This window comes from Protopterus annectens, chromosome 6.part0 (assembly GCF_019279795.1).
Source record: "Protopterus annectens isolate FY-2018-M chromosome 6.part0, PAN1.0, whole genome shotgun sequence".
Lineage (NCBI taxonomy): Eukaryota > Metazoa > Chordata > Ceratodontiformes > Protopteridae > Protopterus > Protopterus annectens.
In genome coordinates this window covers 1,895,416,635-1,895,439,400 of record NC_056737.1, presented here as the reverse complement: position 1 = coordinate 1,895,439,400, position 22,766 = coordinate 1,895,416,635, and positions in this window count along the sequence as shown.

The following is a 22,766-nucleotide window of genomic DNA, read 5'->3' as shown; positions in this document are numbered from 1 at the left end:
ATAGGACGTGCTGGAGGGATAGATTCCTGTCCCAGAGACTTTCCATGCTTTGGAACAAGCTTCCAATCTACATTAGGCAGAACTCCTTGCTAACACTCTTCAAGAGAAACCTTAACGAGTGCATGGGAAACAGAAAGTTTACCCGGGGATTACTCCAGTGGCCCTGCTGGACAGAGGCACAGGGAACTAATCTAAGGGGGCGGCGAAAGCCAACACATTCTGGCTATGCTTATAAATACCTTCGGGCAGATAGCCTAGTACCTACCTATGAACCTATGAACCTATAATTATATTGACCTTGCTAGGGTACTCAATGTGATTCCCCAGGCAGACAATGCTGATACATTTAACAGCTTAACTACTAACCTTATATTGCTTGACAAAATCATAATGGCTCTTTGCTAGTACAAACCACAAGTGTTGGTACCACCTTCTTATCTAATAGATTAGTCACTAGTGGAGCTTTCAGAGATCTGTGCTGTGTCCATTTCTATTTGGCATCTATTTCCTGATGCAAAGACAAATGCCCAAGGTTTATGGCTAATCAAGATTGTTGATGGTAGCAGACCAGGTGCCATTATTAATTCACCCATAAACTCTTATATCCTCAAAAATTTCAACATAGACTCAGCACTTGATGTACTATCATTGGCCTTTATGCAAAAAAATGTGTGTTGCATTTGGGAAACACACATTTCCCACTGATTATCACAAGAACAGAATTCTACTTAAGACTGATCCAATCATTCAAGTTCTATGATCTAAGAATAAGTTTATGTAAGCTTAAAGGGTTTACTGAATATGCCTGAAATTTAAGTGTTTCTAGGTTTATTGAAACTTTATGATTTAGAATTTCAACATATTTTGTACTTAAGTTTTAAGTTCAGACTGATTGATAATGTCATTAAGTTTTAGATTTAACTTTAGTGTGTCTATTTTGGCCTGTAGTGTATTTAAATCTTTGTCCCGTTCTCTTGTTTTACTAATATACCAGCTTATATTTTTTCCATTTAAATAAGCCTTTAGTAAATCCACCCGACAATGTCAGATACTTCACCATTCATGTTTATTTATAGGAAATGTTTGATCTCTTTATCATACTAATCCTTGAATCCTTTTATTTTAATAATGTAAGCTTGTAATCTCCTGTGATGTATTAAATTGCTGCTGCTGCTGTGTCTTTCGGCTTTTCCCGGTTAGGGGTCGCCACAGCAGAACTCCGGTCTGCTAATGATTGGCAGTAGATTTTTACGTACTGAATTGCCAACCCTGACGCACAACCTTCAACAAAGGCATGCCCACTCACACATGTCTCTACACAGAAGACGGTCTAGCTGAGAATCGAACAGGACAACGTTTTACTGTGAGGCAACAACGCTACTGCAGCACCACCACCGCAGTTGATGTATTAAATTGCCAGTTTTTAAAATAACATTAAAGATTATAACATCATGGTCCAAAAATGGACTTGAAACTATTGAAACTTCTCTGATATGTGATAACAGATTGTTTGAGACAAAAATGTTATCAATATTAGTTTGTGCTCCATATCTGTATGACTAATGAGTAATTTGAAGTGAGCTTGTTTTCTTTAACACATACATATCCTTTAAATTCATTAGATTTACAAAATTTGTTAAGTATTTAGTGAAGATATTATTCTCAGCTTTCTATCTGCAGTGAAATATGTGTCTGATAAAGTACGGTTAAAATCATCAGTGATTATGGCTCTACCTTTCATGTAATAGGCTATGGTGTCTAAGTAATTTTTTGCATCTTTAGCTCCGACCCCTGGAATCCAATAAAAGTTCACTAATGTATATAGTTTTATGTTCCACTCAATTATAACAATGCTTAACAAGCAATTTTTATCAACATAGATATACTTTACTGTAGGCATTACTGGTGAGTTCTGCCATAAAATGAGGATGCCTCTTCTTTTAGCTCGGAAGCCAGAACTTGGTAAAACCAATTAATTGTTTAATGAAAGTTTATTTACATCTTTATTAAGCAAGAGGCTCTCTGGTTTGATTCTCAGCTGGGGTGCCTTCTGTGTGGAGTCTACATGTCCTCCCTGTGTTTGTGTGGATTTCCTCCAGGTGCTTCGGTTTCCTCCCACATTATAAAGACATGCAGAGAGTTTCTCCCTGAGCATCTGCTGAAAATTGGCTCCATTCCAAATGGGACATTCCCTGTTAACAAATGTTAAATAAATAAATAAGTAAATATGTTTCCTGTAGAAACACCATTTGAGCTTTATGTAATTGTAAGTATTTGAACAGACTCCCTCTCCTTTCTGGATTATTCAGTCCATTAATATTAATAGATATACATTTAAAATCAGACATTTATATAAGGCAGAAAAAAACACAGGTACAATGAAATCACATTTATGCACAGAACTTATTGTATACTTTATATTTAATAATATGAAATCTTCAGCTATGGACAAAACTTTTTAAACAAATAAAAAAATTGGTGCTGCGGTAGCATTGTCGCCTCACAGCAAGATGTTGTCCCATTCGATTCTCAGCTAGAGCGTCTTCTGTGTGGAGGCATACGTGAATGGGCGTACCTTCGTTGAAGGTTGTGCGTCAGGGCTGGTAACTTGGCTTGTAAAAATCCACTACCAAACATTAGCGGAATGGAGTTCCGCTGTGGCGACCCCTAACCGGGATAAGCCGAAAGACACAACAACAACAACAACAACCTAATGATATAACCCTGAAACATTCTACCATGGAATAACGTATTCCTAATTTGTTGAAAAATATGAACAAACTACCTCTCAAAGTCTCCATTATACTAAGAACCCTTAGCTCATGCTTTGGATTCATATTAATGCGTCTCATAATTTTAGTACGCATCATCTTAAAAAAAGCCTGTCAGTGAGTTATTATGAATAAGAAAAGTTAAACAGGTGTTCAAAATCCTTATTATAGGTTGCATATCTCTACAGTCTTCTTTCCCTGTACCTCACATTATCTCTCTGGCCTACTATAGGGAGGAAGTCAGTTGTTATTTTCATAGCTATTAATTTATAGGTCAGATGATTTATATTTTTTCTATTCATTTACTATGTGTAAAGTTGGTCATAGGATCATACGTTCATAAATCAGTACCAGGCTAACTGCCCTTGTGGCCATTTCAAGCCCAGCCAATTATCCCATGTGAGAACCAAACCCTGCACTCTATCCATATTTATTTATTGATTTATTGATTGATTGATTTGGCATTTGATTACCGGGAAAGTCCAACTGGGTCAAGAGGTACGCATTTTCAGTCGAGGCCTGGGGAGAAACGCTCCAGGTACATATGGTTACCAGAATGAAAAGCTAGACAGACATAATAAAGTCATGACAATGAAGCACAAAATTTGAAAAATTTCACATTAATTTGTCAGAATAAAAACTCAACAGACATATTAAAGTCATAGTGTTCAAGGATAAATTATATTGAAAGCTTGATAATAGGGAGATGCAGAATTATTTACATAGTAGATGATTATTATGACAATTATTATTATTATTATTATTATTATTATTATTATTATTATTATAGAGGTCATGAAATATAAGGTGAACACCCCAACCACCATGCCAATCTCCCACCCTAGACATATTTACTTATTCTGATCTCTTTCGATTTCTGTTTGTATATTATGTCTTGTACTATTACTATATTCCTAGGTTTTATATTTTAGCAATAATCCTAGTGCAGAATATCATATTACAGAACATTTATATTTGCCCTTATATATTTGATACTCTTTAATGTAGTACTACTGTTAGAATCAGTCCTATTTTTCCTTAAAAGTTATGTTTAATAGTATCTGAACAAACATCTGAAAAATCTTCCCTTTTAAGATTCAAACATTCCATAATAAACTGTTTTGAGATATTAAGTTTTATCATTAAAAAGAGACAATAACAGTGAAACACAATCCTATTTTTTATCAGAAGTGTCTTTCTGTAGACTAGTATATAAACTATATTTTTTGTATTCTGCAAGCCTTTAGAATTATTTAATAACTGACAGTGGTTTAGAAGGCAATTCACTCCCCAGGATTTAGTAAACTCCATGTAGGCACCATGTAGAGCAGAGCCTACATGAAATGTATCCATGTACATGGCCATGGTCCCCCCTCAGCAGCATGCCATGCATATTAAGGATGGCTCGATGTCAAGGGAGAGCCAAGGAGAACTGATATTGAATCAGTGTTGTCTGTTTTTTTTTTAAATGAATGTTTGCATGGCGAGGAGCGCAGCAATGCCAAGCTGTGCTCACATGTAGACAGCTGACACCTGCTAGACATCTAAATATAGACACCAGATGTAATTAATAAGCATAATGATATTTTATGTTTTTTTTATTTGGCATTTGCATGGTGCGGAATGCAGCTAAGCTGAGCAGAGCTCATACATCCATGGCAGGTACCTTCCAGACATCAAAAATTAGAAACCAGATGTGATTAATTATTTAATTATTGCTGTGTTTAAGTGTATTTGTGCAGTGCAGCATAGTGCTCAGCACTGTAAACAGGTAGCTCAGTGGTGTATGTGAAGGTATACTGGATTTCTTAATATACCTGTAGCTTAATGGGTAGAGTTCCTAAGGGTTTACACCAGTGGCGTTATCCTGCAAGTTTGATTAGCAATTCTTTATACCATCAAGAACTGATAACCCTATTTGATAAACAGGGTTTTGAATTTTTGCTTTCATTAATCAATTTTTATGGATCAGAGATTATAGGCCTTAAAGTGGAACTTGAAGTTTTGGAGACTAGTTTGGTGCAAGATAATGACTTTTTAAGATACAAATATGATTATCTGAGAATTTTCTCAAGTATTGAAGCATCTATTTCTAAACTTGTACTTAACAAAAAACGTAAAATGGATAGAGATCTTTTGGATTATACAAATAACAAGGCCTACCCCCCTCCCCCTTTAGTGGGATACAACTTACTTAAGGGAAGTGAAGATGTAAATGCAGTTACTACGCCTGACATTAATATCAACCAAGAGCAAACACCAGTTCGTAGAAGTGAACGTATTAGGTGCCAAAATAATAACAATTCGTAATAATAATAGCAATGGACAAGGTCAGAATCAAAATCAAGAACATGCTGAAAGTGATCCGGGTTTTCCCAGGGGCAGGAACAGGCCGGTCAACAACAACACCCGATCGAACAACAGGGGACAAGCACAGAGAAAGAGAAAAGGGAATCAACGGAGGAGATGACACTCCCTTCAGAGACAGGACCTGAGATTCTTATAAGTCAACATGGTGACTTTAAGATATATAATTATACCGTACTAACTGTTGAACAATCCCTGATTGACTTTTTTTCAAAAGGACTTTCGTTCATTCCAGATAGAAGGGGTGAACTTGTTAAAACACTCATAGACTTTAAATTGTATGTTCGGAAGTTGAATTTGGCAGTTTCTTTAGGGAATACACCTGCACTTCTTGATTCTTTTAGAGTGTCAAGTGTTTTCAACCCACCTTTACATTGTGGGTTGAATACTTTTGAAAAGTTATGTGATATTGATTTAAGGGCTAGACTTAACAACAAAACACAGTGTTGGAGCATGAGAAGTAATATATCTAAACATGAGTTAGATTTTATTTCACTTCTTAATGAATGTAAGATTAGAGTCATGAAACCAGACAAGGGAGGAGGTCTGGTTTTCATGGATGAATACCTTTATGAAAATAAGATGTTAAACCATCTACAGTTTGATACTTATTTGAGATCTAGTTTGAATGAAATTCATGCAGCCTATAAGAAAATTAGGGGTGTTTTGGGTGATCTATTTTTAGAAGGTAGCATTGACTGTAATATTTTTCATTTTTTGTCTATGACAGCACCAAAGATTCCCACTATTTTTGGCATACCTAAAATTCATAAAAATTTAAAGGATCCTCCATTAAGGCCTATAGTGGATGGAAGAGGATCTGTTACTTATGCTTGTGCCAAATATGTCAATGGCATTCTCAAACCATACATCCAAGGGGAATCTCTGATTTGTAAAGATTCCTGGGATTTTCTGGAGAACTTTAATAAAATTGAGTTCAATTTGGATGTTGTCTTTTTAGTAGTAGATGTGAAAGATCTTTATACAGTCATTCCTCACCAATTAGGTATTGACTGGACAAGGAATTTCATGTTGGCTAAAAATGCTACCAATGTACAGATGTACATAGTTGAGACCCTATTAGATTTGATATTATCAAATAACTTTTTGGTGTTTAAGGACCAGTTTTTTCTCCAAAACACTGGGATTGCCATGGGGTCACCCTGTGGGTGCAGTTTTGCTAACAGCGTCATGGCGTTTTGGGAACGTAACTTTCTGTTCAATAATGAATTGTATCAACAACATGTCACTTGGTATACTAGATACCAAGATGACATGTGTTTCATCTGGAAAGGTCCTCAAAACCTGATTCCAGACTTTATAGATAGTATCTCTAGAATGACTGATTTTCTAGAGTTTACTTATTCTATAGGAGTGGATGAAATTAACTTTTTAGATGTAAAAATCTGTAAAGATAAAGTTAATAACAAATTTAAATCTTTAATTTACAGAAAGCCAACTTATTCAAATAGTCATCTTCATTTTACCAGTTGTCACCCCTTCCATCAAAAAAGAAGTGTAGTAAAAGGGTAATTTGTCAGGGCTGCCAGAATGATCTAAGATGAGATTGATTTCATTAAGGAATGTGACAACATCGGAAAAATGTTTTTAAGTCGAGGGTATCCTGATAGTCTAATAAAAGGGATGATGCAGGAAGTGCAGGTTAAAAGGAATAATGGATATTTCTTGCCTCTGTTGGATGGTGGCATGATGGGTAGATCAAGTAAGGACACACCAAGATGAGTTCCTCTGTATACTCTAGTATTAATTTTTTGTTCACATATAGTGTGGACTATAAAATTATTAGGGAAATAGTAGCTAAGAATTGGAATATCATCTTAGAAGATAGAGCTCTAGTTAAAGTTTTAGGCACACATTCAAAATTTACATACAGAAGGGGTACTAATCTTAAATATCTTGTTGAAACAGCCACTAGTAAATCTAAAAATAAAGTAGTGGGAATGCGAAAATGTGGTATGTGCCCTCAATGCAAATGTATTCACCCTGGTAATAAAGTTTATGTTAATAGGAAAAAATGATTTCATTAATGGAAATTATAACTGTGACACCAAGGGAGTTGCATATGTGGCTCTATGTGAGAAATGTCCTTCCTTCTATATAGGCAAAACTGAGAGGAAAATAAAGAAAAGAGTTTACGAACATCTTTATGCCATAGGTATGAAGGACTTGACAAATGCACTTGCCAGGCATATTTTACAGTACCCTGATCACTGTTTCGTATTCAGTGTAGTTTATCAGATTAAAAATGATATAAGGGGAGGCCCTTGGCAGTTGCATTTAGAAGAGCAAGAATTATTTTGTCAGATTAGAACATGTGCACATCTCCCCCCAGGGTTGAATGATTATGCTTCTATCAAGTGCATTCTTAAACTAAAAGCTCTTCTTAGATAAATTTTAAGTTGTTGGTTTTGTACTATTTCTTATAACTACCTGTATTAATTTATAGTGAGATGTCCCCTTTTTATAGTAGTGTTTCTAATGTTAAAACCTTGAAGCATTCGTATTATACTTATTTGCAATCTATTTGTTTTAGTTCAGTTAATATGGTCTATTTTATGATAAGTTTTTTAGGAAATTAATATGTTATATATTTTTTCTTTGCATTTGAAAGAATGATTGTGAAATGGTGTGTTTTTTCACATAATCTAGTTTTTTACTTTCTGAGAATGGTTATGGTGTAATATTTTTTATATATTTTTTATTGATTTATTATTTTGATTGGTTAATTAATTAATTACTAAATAAGGTGCTGTGTTTATATAAATAGAGAGCTGTGGTAATTGTTTTATGTCTGATGAAGGCTGAGCATCTGCTTGGCTGAAAGCGCTTACAGTAATAAACAGTCCGTGCCGTTTTTTACCAGCCTGCTTCTGCTTTTTTGTTGTTTTACCAAGTTTTAATTATTGTTGTACTTTTTGAGCACGTATATTTTGTGTAACTATATTTTGGAAAATGTGGTTGATTATCGTTATGTGTTATTATGATTTAATATTAACGTATTTTGTTAAACCAACTGTTTTGATGGCTGTATGGTTTACTTCACACTGGCATGCTGTTACCATACTGACTGTTATGTTACATTATGCTGTGTTGCATATTATATACATTAATATGTATTTGGATTAATAAATATGATGTTCAGTTCTGTTAATACTAACAATGATTTGATTGTTACTAACCGTAACATATTGCTTTACCTCATGTACCACAGCACTTCAAAGTAGGCCGGTTCTGGCTTATCCCATTACCTTGCCTCAACTGGCCATTGTACTGGGTCCCAGTGCATCTGGGACCCAGACCATTGGTGCTATCTCTGCTGCCCCTGCACTACCTGCAGCATTGGGTAGTACCACCCCAGGGAATTGGAGCCTAGTCCCCCTCTGGGTGTGGTGGCAAAGGGAGAGTGGTCACCCATGATGAGCTACTGGTCCTGGTCTGCAGGATAACCCACTGTGGCTATTACCAATGCCTGTACCAGATTGAGGACTTGCTGGCTGACCTGTTGGGGCAGTGTCACCCTGGTGCCCAGCCTCCAGCGCAGCCACCCTTGTGGCAGTGAAGGAGCAGTGCTGGCAGTCCCATGGGTTGGGACAAGAGTCACGCTACTGCCATCTGGAGGCACATGGGTCTCAGATATCACAACACTCTCTCCATCAAAGGTGTTCACCCCCTCATTTGTCACACACCACCCCTGTTTGCTGTCTTGTCTAATTGCAAATGCATCCTCACCTATCCACCTTACCTCCCCCACTACCTATGTCCCTTCTCCAACATTTCACTCTCACGTTAAAAAAAAAATGGGCACCTGCCCCCCCCCCAAAAAAAACTTTATATATATATATATATATATATATATATATATATATATATATATATATATGTATATATCTTCCCATACATAGCTCTCCATTTCACACACGTGTCCAAATGGGTGCACATATTTTAGTCCAATTCACTTGACAATCGAGTTATGTTGTCCTCACCCCTGTCTCTGGGATTTGAGAATGCAAATTACTGTACAGATCTGTCAAAGTGCACAGTTTTTGCTTTCCAAGAAATAGATAGCTATGGTTCTTTCCTAAACCCTTCCTGCACATCCCTCCCTGCCTTTCAATATGTTTTCTCCCTACTTGCCTCAATTTCACCACTTTCCTATCTCCCCTTTGTTCTTTCCTTTATATTTTTTTTTGTCTCAGAGCTGCCAGGTGCACCATGTCATGCAGCTAAATAGAGCTATAATGAGTATATGTGTTTTTGACATTGTAAGTCACATGTACAAAATAAACATCTCTGCCATGCTTTGAAACAAGCTTGACACACTTGCAGTGCACTGCATTAATCTGCCATGCCACGCAACTCTTAATTAAATTAGCTGTTTTAAACAAAACATAGTAAATGCCAATTACAGTCATTAGGTTTGTTTCAGCAAAGCTGCGCACTGCTCCCCACCATGCAAACTGCAATAAACCGTAATGGAAAAAAATGGGAGTGTACCTTGGATTCTGGTGCGACAGTACACGACTGGACAGCCAAACATATGATAATTGATGTAACTGAGGCCTATGATAGGAGGTAAATGTGCCCTTTTATCAGCAATATGTAGAAAGTCACCTGCTAAGGCATTCATGGCAAAATACGTATTTGACTGGGATTCTGCTGCAGAAATACATCCATATAAAGCCATGAACATACTGATGGATGTAGAAAATCTTTGTTATAGCCTGTATTTGTGGACATATATCTTGCAAGTACACCTGCTATAGCAGTGACTCAGTTGTTCAGTTTGTTAAATGACTTGCATACAGTACTTTTTGCCACACACAGTCCTGGGTTCAAATCCAGTGTTGTGCTGTATTTTGATTACATTATTGTGAAGGCAGCAATTACTGGACCGCCAATACACTCTTTATCCACACAAAGTATTGCAAATTAAATAGCCGCTTTTCAGTGCATGAAGTCACAGGCTTGCATGTAGGGACACACTTCACATATCTATATAGCAGTACTATATGTCACCTAGTACTCTGCTATCGACATAGTTGCCTAACATCCATGCCTTAAACATATGCCTTAATTGGAGTGTAAAGGGTACCCTCCTACTGGCACTGCATTTACAACCGGGCTGACACAGCTGACACAGATACACCTACAGTTTCTTGTCTCCAAAGTGTTCACACTCTCTGCCTATGTCTCCTACCTGCAGCACCAGCTTCAGCCTGTGGTACACACAGCTCTATGTAAAGATTTTTGCTACAGACCTACCCTCTGTGACAATGTAGTGTTCTCACCTCAGTAGTACCCATCTCAACAGCTAAGAAAGGATCCCAGGTCTACATGAAGGCCTTATATATTGCACAGTGATTGCATGTCATTGGCTAATGATAGTACAATTCAGCTGCTTTGGCTGCATTTAGCATTTCAGAACCACAGATTGGTTTGGAGGTTATCACCTGCTAATGGGGAGCATGTTTAAAAGGCAGGCAGCTGGCTATGTGAAACTATTCTGATTCTGTATGAGACCTTACTCACACAGAGCATGCCTTTGTGACACTTCACCAAACACACAGTTCAACAGAAGAGTACTGCACTCTAGCAGGTATGTAACTGTTTTTTTGTGTATAACAGAATTCAGGTGGGAGGTATGGGGAATAGGAATTACAGCAGTAAACCAGTCATAGACCTGTGGTAATGACATGTCAGAGATACCGTGCTGAAATACACCTACAGGGGATACACAGTATATCAGGGTGGCATTGTATTTTGTCAGTGTGGCACATTGGTATTTTCAGACTGTCCCTATATAGTAGTTGTTATAGGACACTGGTATTTGTCTAGCACTGCTTCTATGACATATTATTGTGTAGCTGACCTTAGGGGACACACCACTGTTGACTGGAGTATTGCGTGTATGATCATACAGCAGAAGTTGTTACGGTGCACAGAGAATACCTCGGTAATGGTGCTGTCTCGGTTGCATCCACACATGTAGTATGTTGTCACACTGTGGGTTATGCCATGTATCAGTAAGCAGTAGATAGTGCCAGCCATTTTGCCCTTACTGTATCTGTACATAGATGATGTCCACGTATCTGATCCTGTTATGTGTTCCCCTTGTGTTGTCTTTCAGGAATAATGTACCACAGATGACACCCACCCTTCTTGGATGCAGAGAATAAGATACTCTTGCAAGGACTAAGGCTGCATCATGACATCCTGTTATCCAGAGGGAGACATAATAGGGAACAGTGTGCTGCATTGCTGTCAAACCTTGTCTGTGAGGTTATTGTCATGGGCCAGCAGGGCAGGACATATGAGCAGGTGGCAATCAATATGATTAATGGTGCATATCAACGGGCAGCGGATATAGCCAGGGATTCTGCTTTCACTGGTGGAGGACCTGCAGTGTAACAATGACGCTTGGCCACTGATAAATTCCTAGTGTACTTAGGCCCATGTGTCAGCTCCCAGGCATCCATCATACCGTACATCATAGAGATGGGTGCCACAAATTCCACAGCTGATTAGCGTGCAGATAAGGTTACTGTGATCAGCACTGCAATACTGTAGCAGTCAGGCTGTAGATACATTTATGTGGGGGGTCAGATCTTTGTTCTTTGGGGAGTGTAACCTCAGGTATACACTCATATGCAGATCGGGACGCTACTTTAAATGTGAGATATATGGATGTATTATCTTGTGCTGCAACATGCAGTGGTACTGACATTACCCCACCCTCAATTTTTTTACAAGTCCATCAGGTATTGCCCAAGGCTGTTTTCCTGCCCCTGGTAAGTATGACACTTGCTTTGTTAAGGAAAAATTATAGTCCAGTATGATTAAGGGCCAGAATAATGCCCTATGTACATGTAATTATGTGTGTAGACAGCATAGGATGTTTTTAAATGCCAGTCTGGAAGAGGCACCTTAGGTTTCGAGAGGGGTTAGTCACAGAAGTGTAGTTCAATAAACAGATACACTTTGGCAGTTACAGGTAAGAGCAGATAAGGCTCCTAGTTTAAATGAGGCAAGGAATCTAAAATGCCTTGTAAAATACAGCAGGTTGAAGGCAAATACATTAGGCAGTGAAATGTATATTTCTATATAATTGTGAAGAGAGTTGAAGTGGGTTTTATGTGTTGCTTTTTTCAATTATAGTGTCATACTGGCTAAGTAAAAGATAAATATTACAGTGTCATGTTTGACTTGATTTATTTAAGTGATGGTTATAAAGATCCTGAGTTGAATTTGAATTGTGTTCCGAGGTAGTGCTTTGCGGACAAAGGCGGAGAAGGAACTTGCTTGACTGCTAATCCAGTTGTGAGTTTTCATTGTTATGAGTCTTGGATGCTTTTCATACACAATAGTGTGAGTATTAATGTACTTGTTTTTTCAATCTTATTGCAGGTGACCATGGGGGTTAGAGTCTGTCCCCTACACAACCTGATGTCAATGTCTCCTCAGACACTGATGACGATGGTGGCCACAGTGAGGCACAGGTGGGGGTGTTGGTGGCTGAATCTATCCCAGAGGTAGACACCACTCTTTTGCCCCCATTGTCACTGCACAGAGTTTGTATGCCCACACATACTCCCATCCCTGGAGGCCACAGATATTGGACAGTCAGAGGGTGGAGACATTGAACAGGAAAGTGTGGCAATGATGGCTCCAGTGAGTGTAGATACAGGCCATAGCCAGAGAGCTGTTAGGTCCCACACAGGCAGATTGACAAGAGTGCTTGTAGGAGGCCTTCTGTCAGTCCACAACATGTTGCAGGTGTCACATCACTGGTCACCAAGTGCATTGTTTGGGTCATCATGGAGGCATAGGCCCATTCTGAATGGAACACCAGGTGTATGCTTAGGGTTATGGATACCACACAGTCTGACATCTGTGACAGCCTCCACTGCATTGGGGACACTTTGGATTAGTTGACTGATGCAGTGGATGGTGGGCTGACAAAGTGTCTGTCTTGGACTGCAGATTGTCTGTGCTGGAATGTGTGGTTGGAGTTGAGTGTCAGACCCATGGATGTAGGTCAGCAACACCATCTTCTGAGAGTCCACTTGGCCATGCACACTCACACTCCTGTAGTGGCAGTACATTCAGTGCTACAGAGAGGAGTTTGATGTCCACAACACAACATGGTACGCCATAGGCTTGTGGTCCCAGGTGATCTTGTGGGGGACATGGTCCCAGCAGACAGCAGTCAATGTCAGATACTAGCACCACTTCTGACTTTGGGCATGAAGGTGCCAATGCAACTCGTGTCAGAGCAAGTTCCTGTGTTCTGGGCTGGAGATGGCAAACTGTTAACTCTACCATATACAGTCCACAGCTGTCCAACATACACTTGTGTAGGGCTAGCACTAAGCTTGACCATGTACATGCACACACATACACCACTGACAAATGCAGGTCACCTACAGACACAGACAGCACCTCTCCATGGTCCATCTTATATGCTCACCCCTTAATCACACACATGCTATCTACTATTTGGGCCAGCCTAGGCCTCCTGCATCCCCACACAACACCCTGTGCAAGTGATGATACCTGTGCCACATCCCTGTCATCCTTGACATTGATGCAGTGAAATGCAGCTATGGGTCTGATACACAGGTGACTATATTACTTAACATGCATTTGTGTAATGCAGTCTTGGTTCACCATGTAAATTCTAGTGGTTAAAGAGAGATACTTTATGCTGGCATTTGTCATGTGTACACCACATACATTTGTGTACCTTATGTGGTCCTTATGTTGTATGTTGTTGAATTGGCTGTATAGTTACACAATGACAGGTGTGTCACAGACCTGTTTTTGTTTCTGACAGAGTCTGTAGGGATTACCTATGGATACACAATGGAAATAAAGCAGCACAGGATGGCATGTCAGCACAGCGGATATATGTTGTCAGCAAGCTACAGCACTATAACTGCATGGTGCCATAAGTTCATATGTATATATCAGGCTAACAAGGACAATGTTGGCATTCAGCATACTCATGCATCCCTAATCTGTGAGAAGGTCTGCTACCCTACATATGTGCCACCAGGGTTTTGATGGAGATGATGCATCTACATATATCCTGTGTCCAGTATCAACAGTTGCCCAGCAACAGTTATGATTGTTGTGTTCTACATCCCAATGTGTAACCTGCACATGATGTGTGTCACAGCAGATGTGTACGGGACATTAATGGGGGCCTTTTTCATGTAGGCTGTCTCACCAGCATGTACTATGCATACCACACTGATGTTGTTGGTGTGTAACACATGGGGACACAAGTATTAGTCCTGTCATGGATACACAGGAGGTACACACTGGGAACTCACACCTCCCTGTATGGATCCATACACATCCCCTCCAAAGCATTTCAGAGACAGACTACACATGTACAATCCTGATATGGATTCCATGGGACATGTTCTTTACAATGTGTATTGGTGTACCATGGGACCTGTGTGGCTGCTACAGTTGTACAATATGCCTGTGTAGTGACATGCCAAGGGTGCCACTGCACACGATAGCTGTGATGACTGCCACATAAAGTATACCAGTCTGTGATATACATCCCAAACTGGTTGGTATTAGTTGTACAACAGTGAATGCATCCACATCTTCCCGACCAGTGACAGTTAAAGGCTGCAGTACTCTCTGTGTTCAATCCATACATCCCATGGTTCTGTAACATCTTGTAAAATGCTCTAACAGGCTCACACAAGTACATGGCTATATTGAGGCTAGCACCACTTCCAGTCAGTGCATAGAGGACATGCCAAGGCACACACATAGTGCATGTTGGCTCTATGTAGGTGTGCACACTTACCTATGTAATGGTACATGCTACACATCACAGTACGTGGTACATGCAACACACTTCATGTCTGCTAGTACTATCATTTTAGGATATATTATGCTTGATGACATATGCGGGCCTTGCTGTGGTCAGTCCTTTGGGGGGCACATCACCCACTACAAATAAACACTGCAAAACCCTACATATGTCTAGGCTATCAAGGTGATGGGATATGGATATATACACACATGCACCAAATGGGCTAGAGTGAGATGTAGAGCAACTACCTGTCTACTCTTTTACACTATAGATCACGGTACTTATCACATGCACCACAGATTACATCTGAAATTACACTGTCAGCTGGTAGTCTTAAGGTGGCTGCCATCATCAGGCCTTTTAGAAGAAGGCAGCGTTGAAGCAAGCGGCAAGTTGCAGAGTGAAAAAGTGAATAACTATTGCAGGTGGATAGCCCATGTCGATTAATTTGCAGGGAGATACACACACACTCTCACAAAGTCACACACCGAGTGGGTTGGAGAAAGATTAGAACCCCTACCTATCTGGTCTTACACACTATAGATGACAGTACTTATCACGCATGCCACAAGTTAAGTCTGTTGTATGTGTGATTGCAGGCACAGTGCTTGTGCATTACACAAACTAGGGCTGTGTTGACCAGCATTTTAGATAACTGTAATTATCCTAGCTATGTGTGTACAGTTACCAGTATGGCCATATGTGGCTACTTGCAGTTACATAGGCATACCTATGAACAGGGACAAGTTGCCTTGTCCATACATGCGTTGACAACACTATACTTTACAGCACCTGCTCACCTGTGTCTGTCTGCATGGTGACATCCAGCAAGCACAGGGGTCTGTGGGTAAGTGGAATTTGTACTGTTGTACCCTTAGCTTGGATCCTTTGAGCAACAGTATGGTTGTGTGGTAGTAGAGATTTACTCACCATTATTAGGGTATGTCAGACAATACAGATATCCAGACACATATTTCTGTATATAACAGGGATGTATATATAACTGTAGCTATGTGTGTGTATGATATGTATATGTGTTATGTAGATATATGGGGGTGTATGTATCATTTTAATATATATATTTATATATATTGATATATATCTATTTGTCACTACATAGTGATAGATATACTATGCATGAGAGAGAGATAGTGACAGATGGATATGTGCACTTACATCTATCTGTATAGACATTTATACATAACAGGTCATTTTGATGAAGGGGCAACAGGATTGCACTCATTTTAACTAAGTGTATGAGCTTGCCCAGTAGGACAGTCAGTGCTAATAGGGTGATGCCAATCCACACCTACCTGTCCTCCAGTCCAGAATTTTGTATATTACAAACATTAACATCCCCCTGTTTCTGCTGTACTGCACTTCACTCAAACTGTCCACAGCATTCCCCAGCTGTGTGCTGCACTTAATCTGTGACTGCATTTGGTAATGTTACACCACCAACAGACTGACAGTCTGCATACCTCTCAACTGTCTTGATTTCCACAGATTGTCCAGAGTTTTGCCTCATATGTTTTGTCTGTTCCTCAAACATTTGTGGTCTTCTGGTGAAGTATTGAATATTGACGTTACAACATTATACTACATACAGACAAACATTTGTGTTTCAGACGTTATACCCTTCAGAATATGTGTAATAATGCAGCACCTTTACTTCCAGGGACTTTCTAGGTTTATGGGGACAATATTTGAAATCTGACCCTATGTTTGGGCCTTTGTCCCCCCAGTCTTACTGGCTTTGTCCAAATTTCTTGCAGTAAGAGATATGACAGTCTGTAAAAACACAAACATAATACTACCTCACATGCAAAAGATGTGAGCAATTCCAGATTAGAACCATCAACCCCATCACCCGTGCTAGGTTCCCTAGTCCACTGAGCCACTCAGGTCACCAGACAGAGAGGAGTCACCCATCACAGAGTCAACAGCATAAATATGTATATTGTTATCCTGCATGAGAAGAGACATACAATGGTCTGAGAAATAGCTGTGCTACAGACCTGAGATTGCCTGGTCCACTGATATACCATAGGTGATTTTCTGTTAAAGCAGTTGTATTAGACTTGGGGGAACAATGGCACAAAATCTGCTGGGATATACAGTAGTCCATATATCATGTGAGTCCACTGTTTAACATCTCCCTTAACTGGTGTAGTGACTATTCCAACCATGAGATTTAGAGACTATTAAGGAACACATACTATTGGACTGGGTATCTGTAGTCCCATGTGGATGTTACATCTGTACAATTAGCCCACTATATTTCCTTACATAATAGCAGCAGATCCATACATATGTTATATGCAGTAATTAGGACAGTCCATAGAGATCCATGTGATATAACGCAAGTAAAAACAATATATTACTGTGAACTAAATTAATAACTGATAAAGTTCTACCACAAGAACACATGGAAGTATCGAACAGAGAAAACTATAAACTAATTAAGACATGAAGTGTCACTGTTAGAAGACTATAGAAGAGGAATAGATCAACAAAAATACTAAGAAAGATAGATGTGATAAAAGCAATGAACAGTATTAGAACAGGCCAGGATCTATCATGCACTATCGCAAATAATAAACTAAAAATTTCAGCACAGGCAGAAAAACTTAGAAGATACACAGATAAATATAAAGGAAAAGTGCAAAATTGATGACCCAAAACAGTTTTATAGAAAATTGGGAAACAAGGTAAAAGGAATTGAAAGACCGCCAAAAAAAGAGGAAATAGATACATTTTGGAGAAGTATCTATGAAGATCTTGTGGAACAAAACATAGATGATAAATGGATAGAACAAGTAAAAGAAAGAATAAGACGTTTAAAAATGCAGGATATGAAATGGGATGATGTAACATCCAGAGAGATTGAAACAAATTTAAGAAAAGCCTCTAATTGGAACCCCCCAGGCCCAAATGCAGTACCTAACTTTTGGTTAAAAGTATTAACAACTTTGCACGAAGATTTACCCATGAGTAAGAACTACTTATATACGCACCCTGAACAGTCACCAACCTGGCTAACAACAGGCAAAACAATGCTCCTACTAAGATTGAAACTGCAAGCTACCCTAAAAATTATAGACTAATAACTTGCCTTCTGATGCCATATAAACTATACACAGGAACTGATGCTGACAGAGTTTATAGTCATTTAGAAGAAAATTCAATTGTCAGTAGAACAAAAGGGCAATAAAAGAAAGTCCAAAGGAACAAAGGATCATTTGTTTTTAAATAAAGTCATACTGGAGAACTGTAAAAAGGGGAAACATTTAAGTATGGCATGGATTGACTATAAAAAAGCATTTGGTAGCATCCCACATTCATGGATAAAAGAATGCTTAAAAATGCATAAGATACAAAGATACACCCTACACTGATCGATTACATTGCAATTACCATGAAACAGTGGCGGACCACTTTGCAATTAAGCCATGATAAAGAACAGATTATTATCCCAGGGATAAAAATTCAAAGGGGATATTCCAGGGTGACTCTGTCACCGTTGCTATTCTACCATGCCATTAACCCATTAAGCTGTCTACTTAGCTTAGGCCATGGCTATAATTTGGCTCTTAGAAAACAACAAAGTATGAAGACTTCTCATCTTCTCTTTGTCGATGATTTAAAACTTTATAGCCCATCAGATGAGGAACTGAAAACACAGCTGCAGGTTGTCAAAACTTTTTCAGATGATATAAGAATGTCATTTGGTCTTGATAAGTGTGCAAAACAAACCTTTAAAGCAGGAAAACTGCAGCACCAGGAAAACATCAGTTTGGGACAATAATGTGATATAAAAGAACTGGAGCAAGAGGGAGTGTATAAATATTTGGGAACTGATGAAGGATCAACAAGAAAATATGAACAAATGTGAATAAAACTTATTAAGGAATACTTTAGAAGATTTAAATTAATTCTGAAAACAGTGTTGTCATCTAGGAACAAAATCCAAGCTATAAACCAATTTGCTCTTTTTACCTAACTTACAGTTTAGGAGTGACTGACCAGCCCCAAAACATGTTGGATTTATTAGACAGGAAAACAAGATGGATGCTTCATGCTTACCAAATAATTTATAAAAATCAGTGTATACCAAGATTATATATTCCCAGTTCTGAAGGAGGGATGGGCCTCCTTTAAATTGATTACATGTATAGATCTGCAATCGTGGGACTCCACACTTATCTGCTGACCTCACAAGACCCAAATGTAATGAAAGTTTTAACACTTGAGGAGACTAAATCTAAGATGACTTCTCTGCTTAATTTAGCACAAGCATATCGGCGTCAAGCAGGAATGGAAATCAAACCGGAAGTAGATAAAAATTTGGCAGCAACTGAATGTGCCAAAAAACAGAAGAAAGAATATAAGGTGAAGGACCAGATGAGAAGGCAAGGAATGTGGAAAAAGCATAGATATAGTTGCAAGTATAGAAAACTTCTGGAAGAGCCTCATGCTGATTAGGAACAAACACAGGAATGGTTAAGGAGAGGCGAATTCAAACCAAGAGATGAAAGGTTAATATTGGCAGCTCAAGATAGTGGGCTACATACACACTGGTTTACAAAGTCCAATGATCATATGGGAGAAACAGACAAATGTAGGTTTTGTAAAACCAAATTGGAAACAGTTGCACACCTTGTTGCTGGTTGTGACATACTAATGGCAGAAGGACTGTATATTGAAAGACATAATAATGTGGCAAGACTGTTACACAGGGGATTGTGCAAGCATTATGGTACTGAAGTGGTTGAAAAACACTGGAAACATGAGCCACAAAGCATCACAGAAAATTATGAAGTTTATATCACATGGTATCACCTATTTCCAACAGTTAAAAGGATAGATGCTAAAAAAACGGATATAGTGGTCCAAGAAAAGAAGAAAAAAGTACAATTGATCATTGAAATCCCTATACCCAGTGACTACAGTGTCTTGTGTACAGAGAGACACAAAGTCATAAAATATCAGGATCTGCAGGCAGAAACAAGAGCAATGTGGAAGAAAGATACCCAGACAGTTCCAACAGTAGTAGAAGCAACAGATCTTATAAAAAAGAATCTACAATTGTATTTAGGTATGTTACCAGTCCATGTAACTCCATACACATTGCAGAAGTCATTACTGTGCACATTGTGGGTGCTGCAAAGAGCACTTTTGGCTGACATCAAAGATTGAAAAAAAATACTAATTTCATGAACTTTAATCATATTTTGACTTAGGAATGGGATCCATTCCTGTCATAGTATTAGAAACCCAAAGGATTTGGAGAAATAAAACAAATGCTGTATTATAGTAATCCTTACAATTGGTGTGTAACTTGGAGACTTACCTTGCGAATGCCACAGTTGAGAGACCTGTAGTTCAGGGCTGACTATGTGTGATGCGGCCAGTACACAGCCAATACATGAATAGGTACATGTTGTGTGGCTTGCCTGGCATCAACACATTTACTATATGTATGCGAGTATGAGTAAGGTGTCACTCCCTAGAGCTCTAGGTTGCCAGTGAACGTGCTATGTGTTGTCTCTTAGCCAATGCCAGGGTGTACTGAGCATGCCTACATCTGCCTTCAGGGACATCATTATGGGGCTTCTCCTCCAAGTCCTCTTATGAGTGTGGCTGTGGTGACCTAGGCATGGTGAGTGGCTGCATATCCCTTCCCTTTGCTGATCCTGCTGCAGCTCTTATTGCAGGATCATATTGTGTAGCATGGCACATAATTTGAATATATATTCACATGTGGCTGGTGAGTACTGCAGAGCTCCACTAGATATATTGAGGCAACGGCACCATGACATCAGCAGCCCAAACACACACTCTATGATGTTTCTAGTTTGTGAGTGTGCCTAATTATGGCATTCTTCTGTTAGAATACCAAGTGTGCTGTACTTTTAAGAAGCATTTCTCAGTCTGTGTGTGCATATAAATTCCAAGCATGTATTATCTTCAGTGCCATTTTGAAGGTGCAGCTAGAGTGATAACATCTATGTGCATGATAGCTAGCTTGTTTATAAGTTAAAGTTACTTAACTTCGTTTGCAATGTGTTTGTATATAATAAAGCTGCTCGAACAAGAACCCACAATGTTTGCCTGTTTCTTCCTGACCTGGCGAGTGACATGGTATCAGAACCGGGATGGTGAAGACTACTCTTCAGAGCCACAAGGTGCAGAGGTAATGGCAAAGGCAAACTAAGTGAACTGAGAGAAGAAAAGGGCCAGAAGCAAGCTAAAGGTAAAGAGAATACACACAAAATATTTATTTATTAAAAAGGATAGAATGGAGATTACAAGGGCACAAAATGTATTACTAAGCAAATGAATAGCACAGAAACATTTATTAAGCAAAAGGAAAGCATAAAAAACTCATCAATCAAACAAGGTTACTTGATAAAACAAGCATGTTTAAAGTAAAACAAGCATGTCTAGAGTTAAAACGAGCACAAGAAAGTGTAATGGGCATGAATGGAGATTAAATGAGCAACATGAATATAACAGAAGGGGCAGAAAATGGCATGTTGAACATAAAGCAAGGCAAGTACATGCATTTTGGCAAATTACTGTGTTTTGGCATAAACTACTACTTTGCATTAACTGCAGCATTGAATTGCATAACATGAGTTATTTGAAGTATCTCAACGTGTGTAAAAGTGCTTACAGTGTGCGTGTCTATTACTGTGAATTTACTCTGAAGAGTTTATTGTGTGTAAAGTGCAACTATTTCATGACGTGTAGTCAAATACAACCATTTTGAGAAGTTTTTGTGCATGTGTGTGTCTATTTGCAGAGTGCTGGCATTACAGTGTTTCTTGTACTCTACAGAGTATTTGGCAAAGTGCATCCATTTTGGGAAATGTCAGTCTGCTGTGTGCTTTTATTCACAAAGTGCAGTTATTATGAAGCTTCTTCTGCCCAGTTCATTTTCAAAGTGTAATTACTATGAGACAGTTTTATTTGCAAATTGCAATTACTTCAAAATAGTTTATTCGTAAAGTACAGTTGCTTCAAAATGTTTCTAGCCCTCCGCTTCTAATGCCCAGCTTGTTCGCACTATGCAGTTATTTAAAAGGTTTCTTAAAATGATGATAAATGACTTTTACAGTCAAATAATATTAAGATAAATGGCTCATAACAATAAAATAATTTCAAGGAAAGTGACTTTTTCAGTAAAGTGTTTTCAGAATATTACAGTGCTCAGGAGATTGATTTCATAAAGTTCAGTTATACAGAGGCTTATGGTGCTTGTAAACATATCTACAAGCATTACACCTATGAGGAAAAAAAAGATGCAGTTAGAAGAACAAGAAAAATAAATGATCAGCACAGCAAGGCATCCCAGGATCAGTACAGTTTTTATTATTCCTTGACTAGCTAATTTGGCTGATTGACTGACTGACAAATCATGTATCTGACTTGGTTTACTGACTAACTGACAACATACATCAGTGAGTACAAAACTTTTATACAGTTGTTGACAAATGCAGTCCTGCCTCTTTAGATATACATTGTGTCCTAAGTTGGTCATGTAACTATTACAAGTTATTTTAAAAGTGCTACAGCAGACTATTTTTGTAGTTTTGCTATACAACAAGTTTTCCTTTTTTGTAACAAGTATAGAGTAATCATTTCTTGCTTCAGCTTGCTTTGTCATCATATGCTCTTACTGCTTAATTGTCTTATCATAACATTTCTAAAGAGTATTTATTATTATTACAGCTGCAGTTTATATTATTGCTACTGTTGAATAA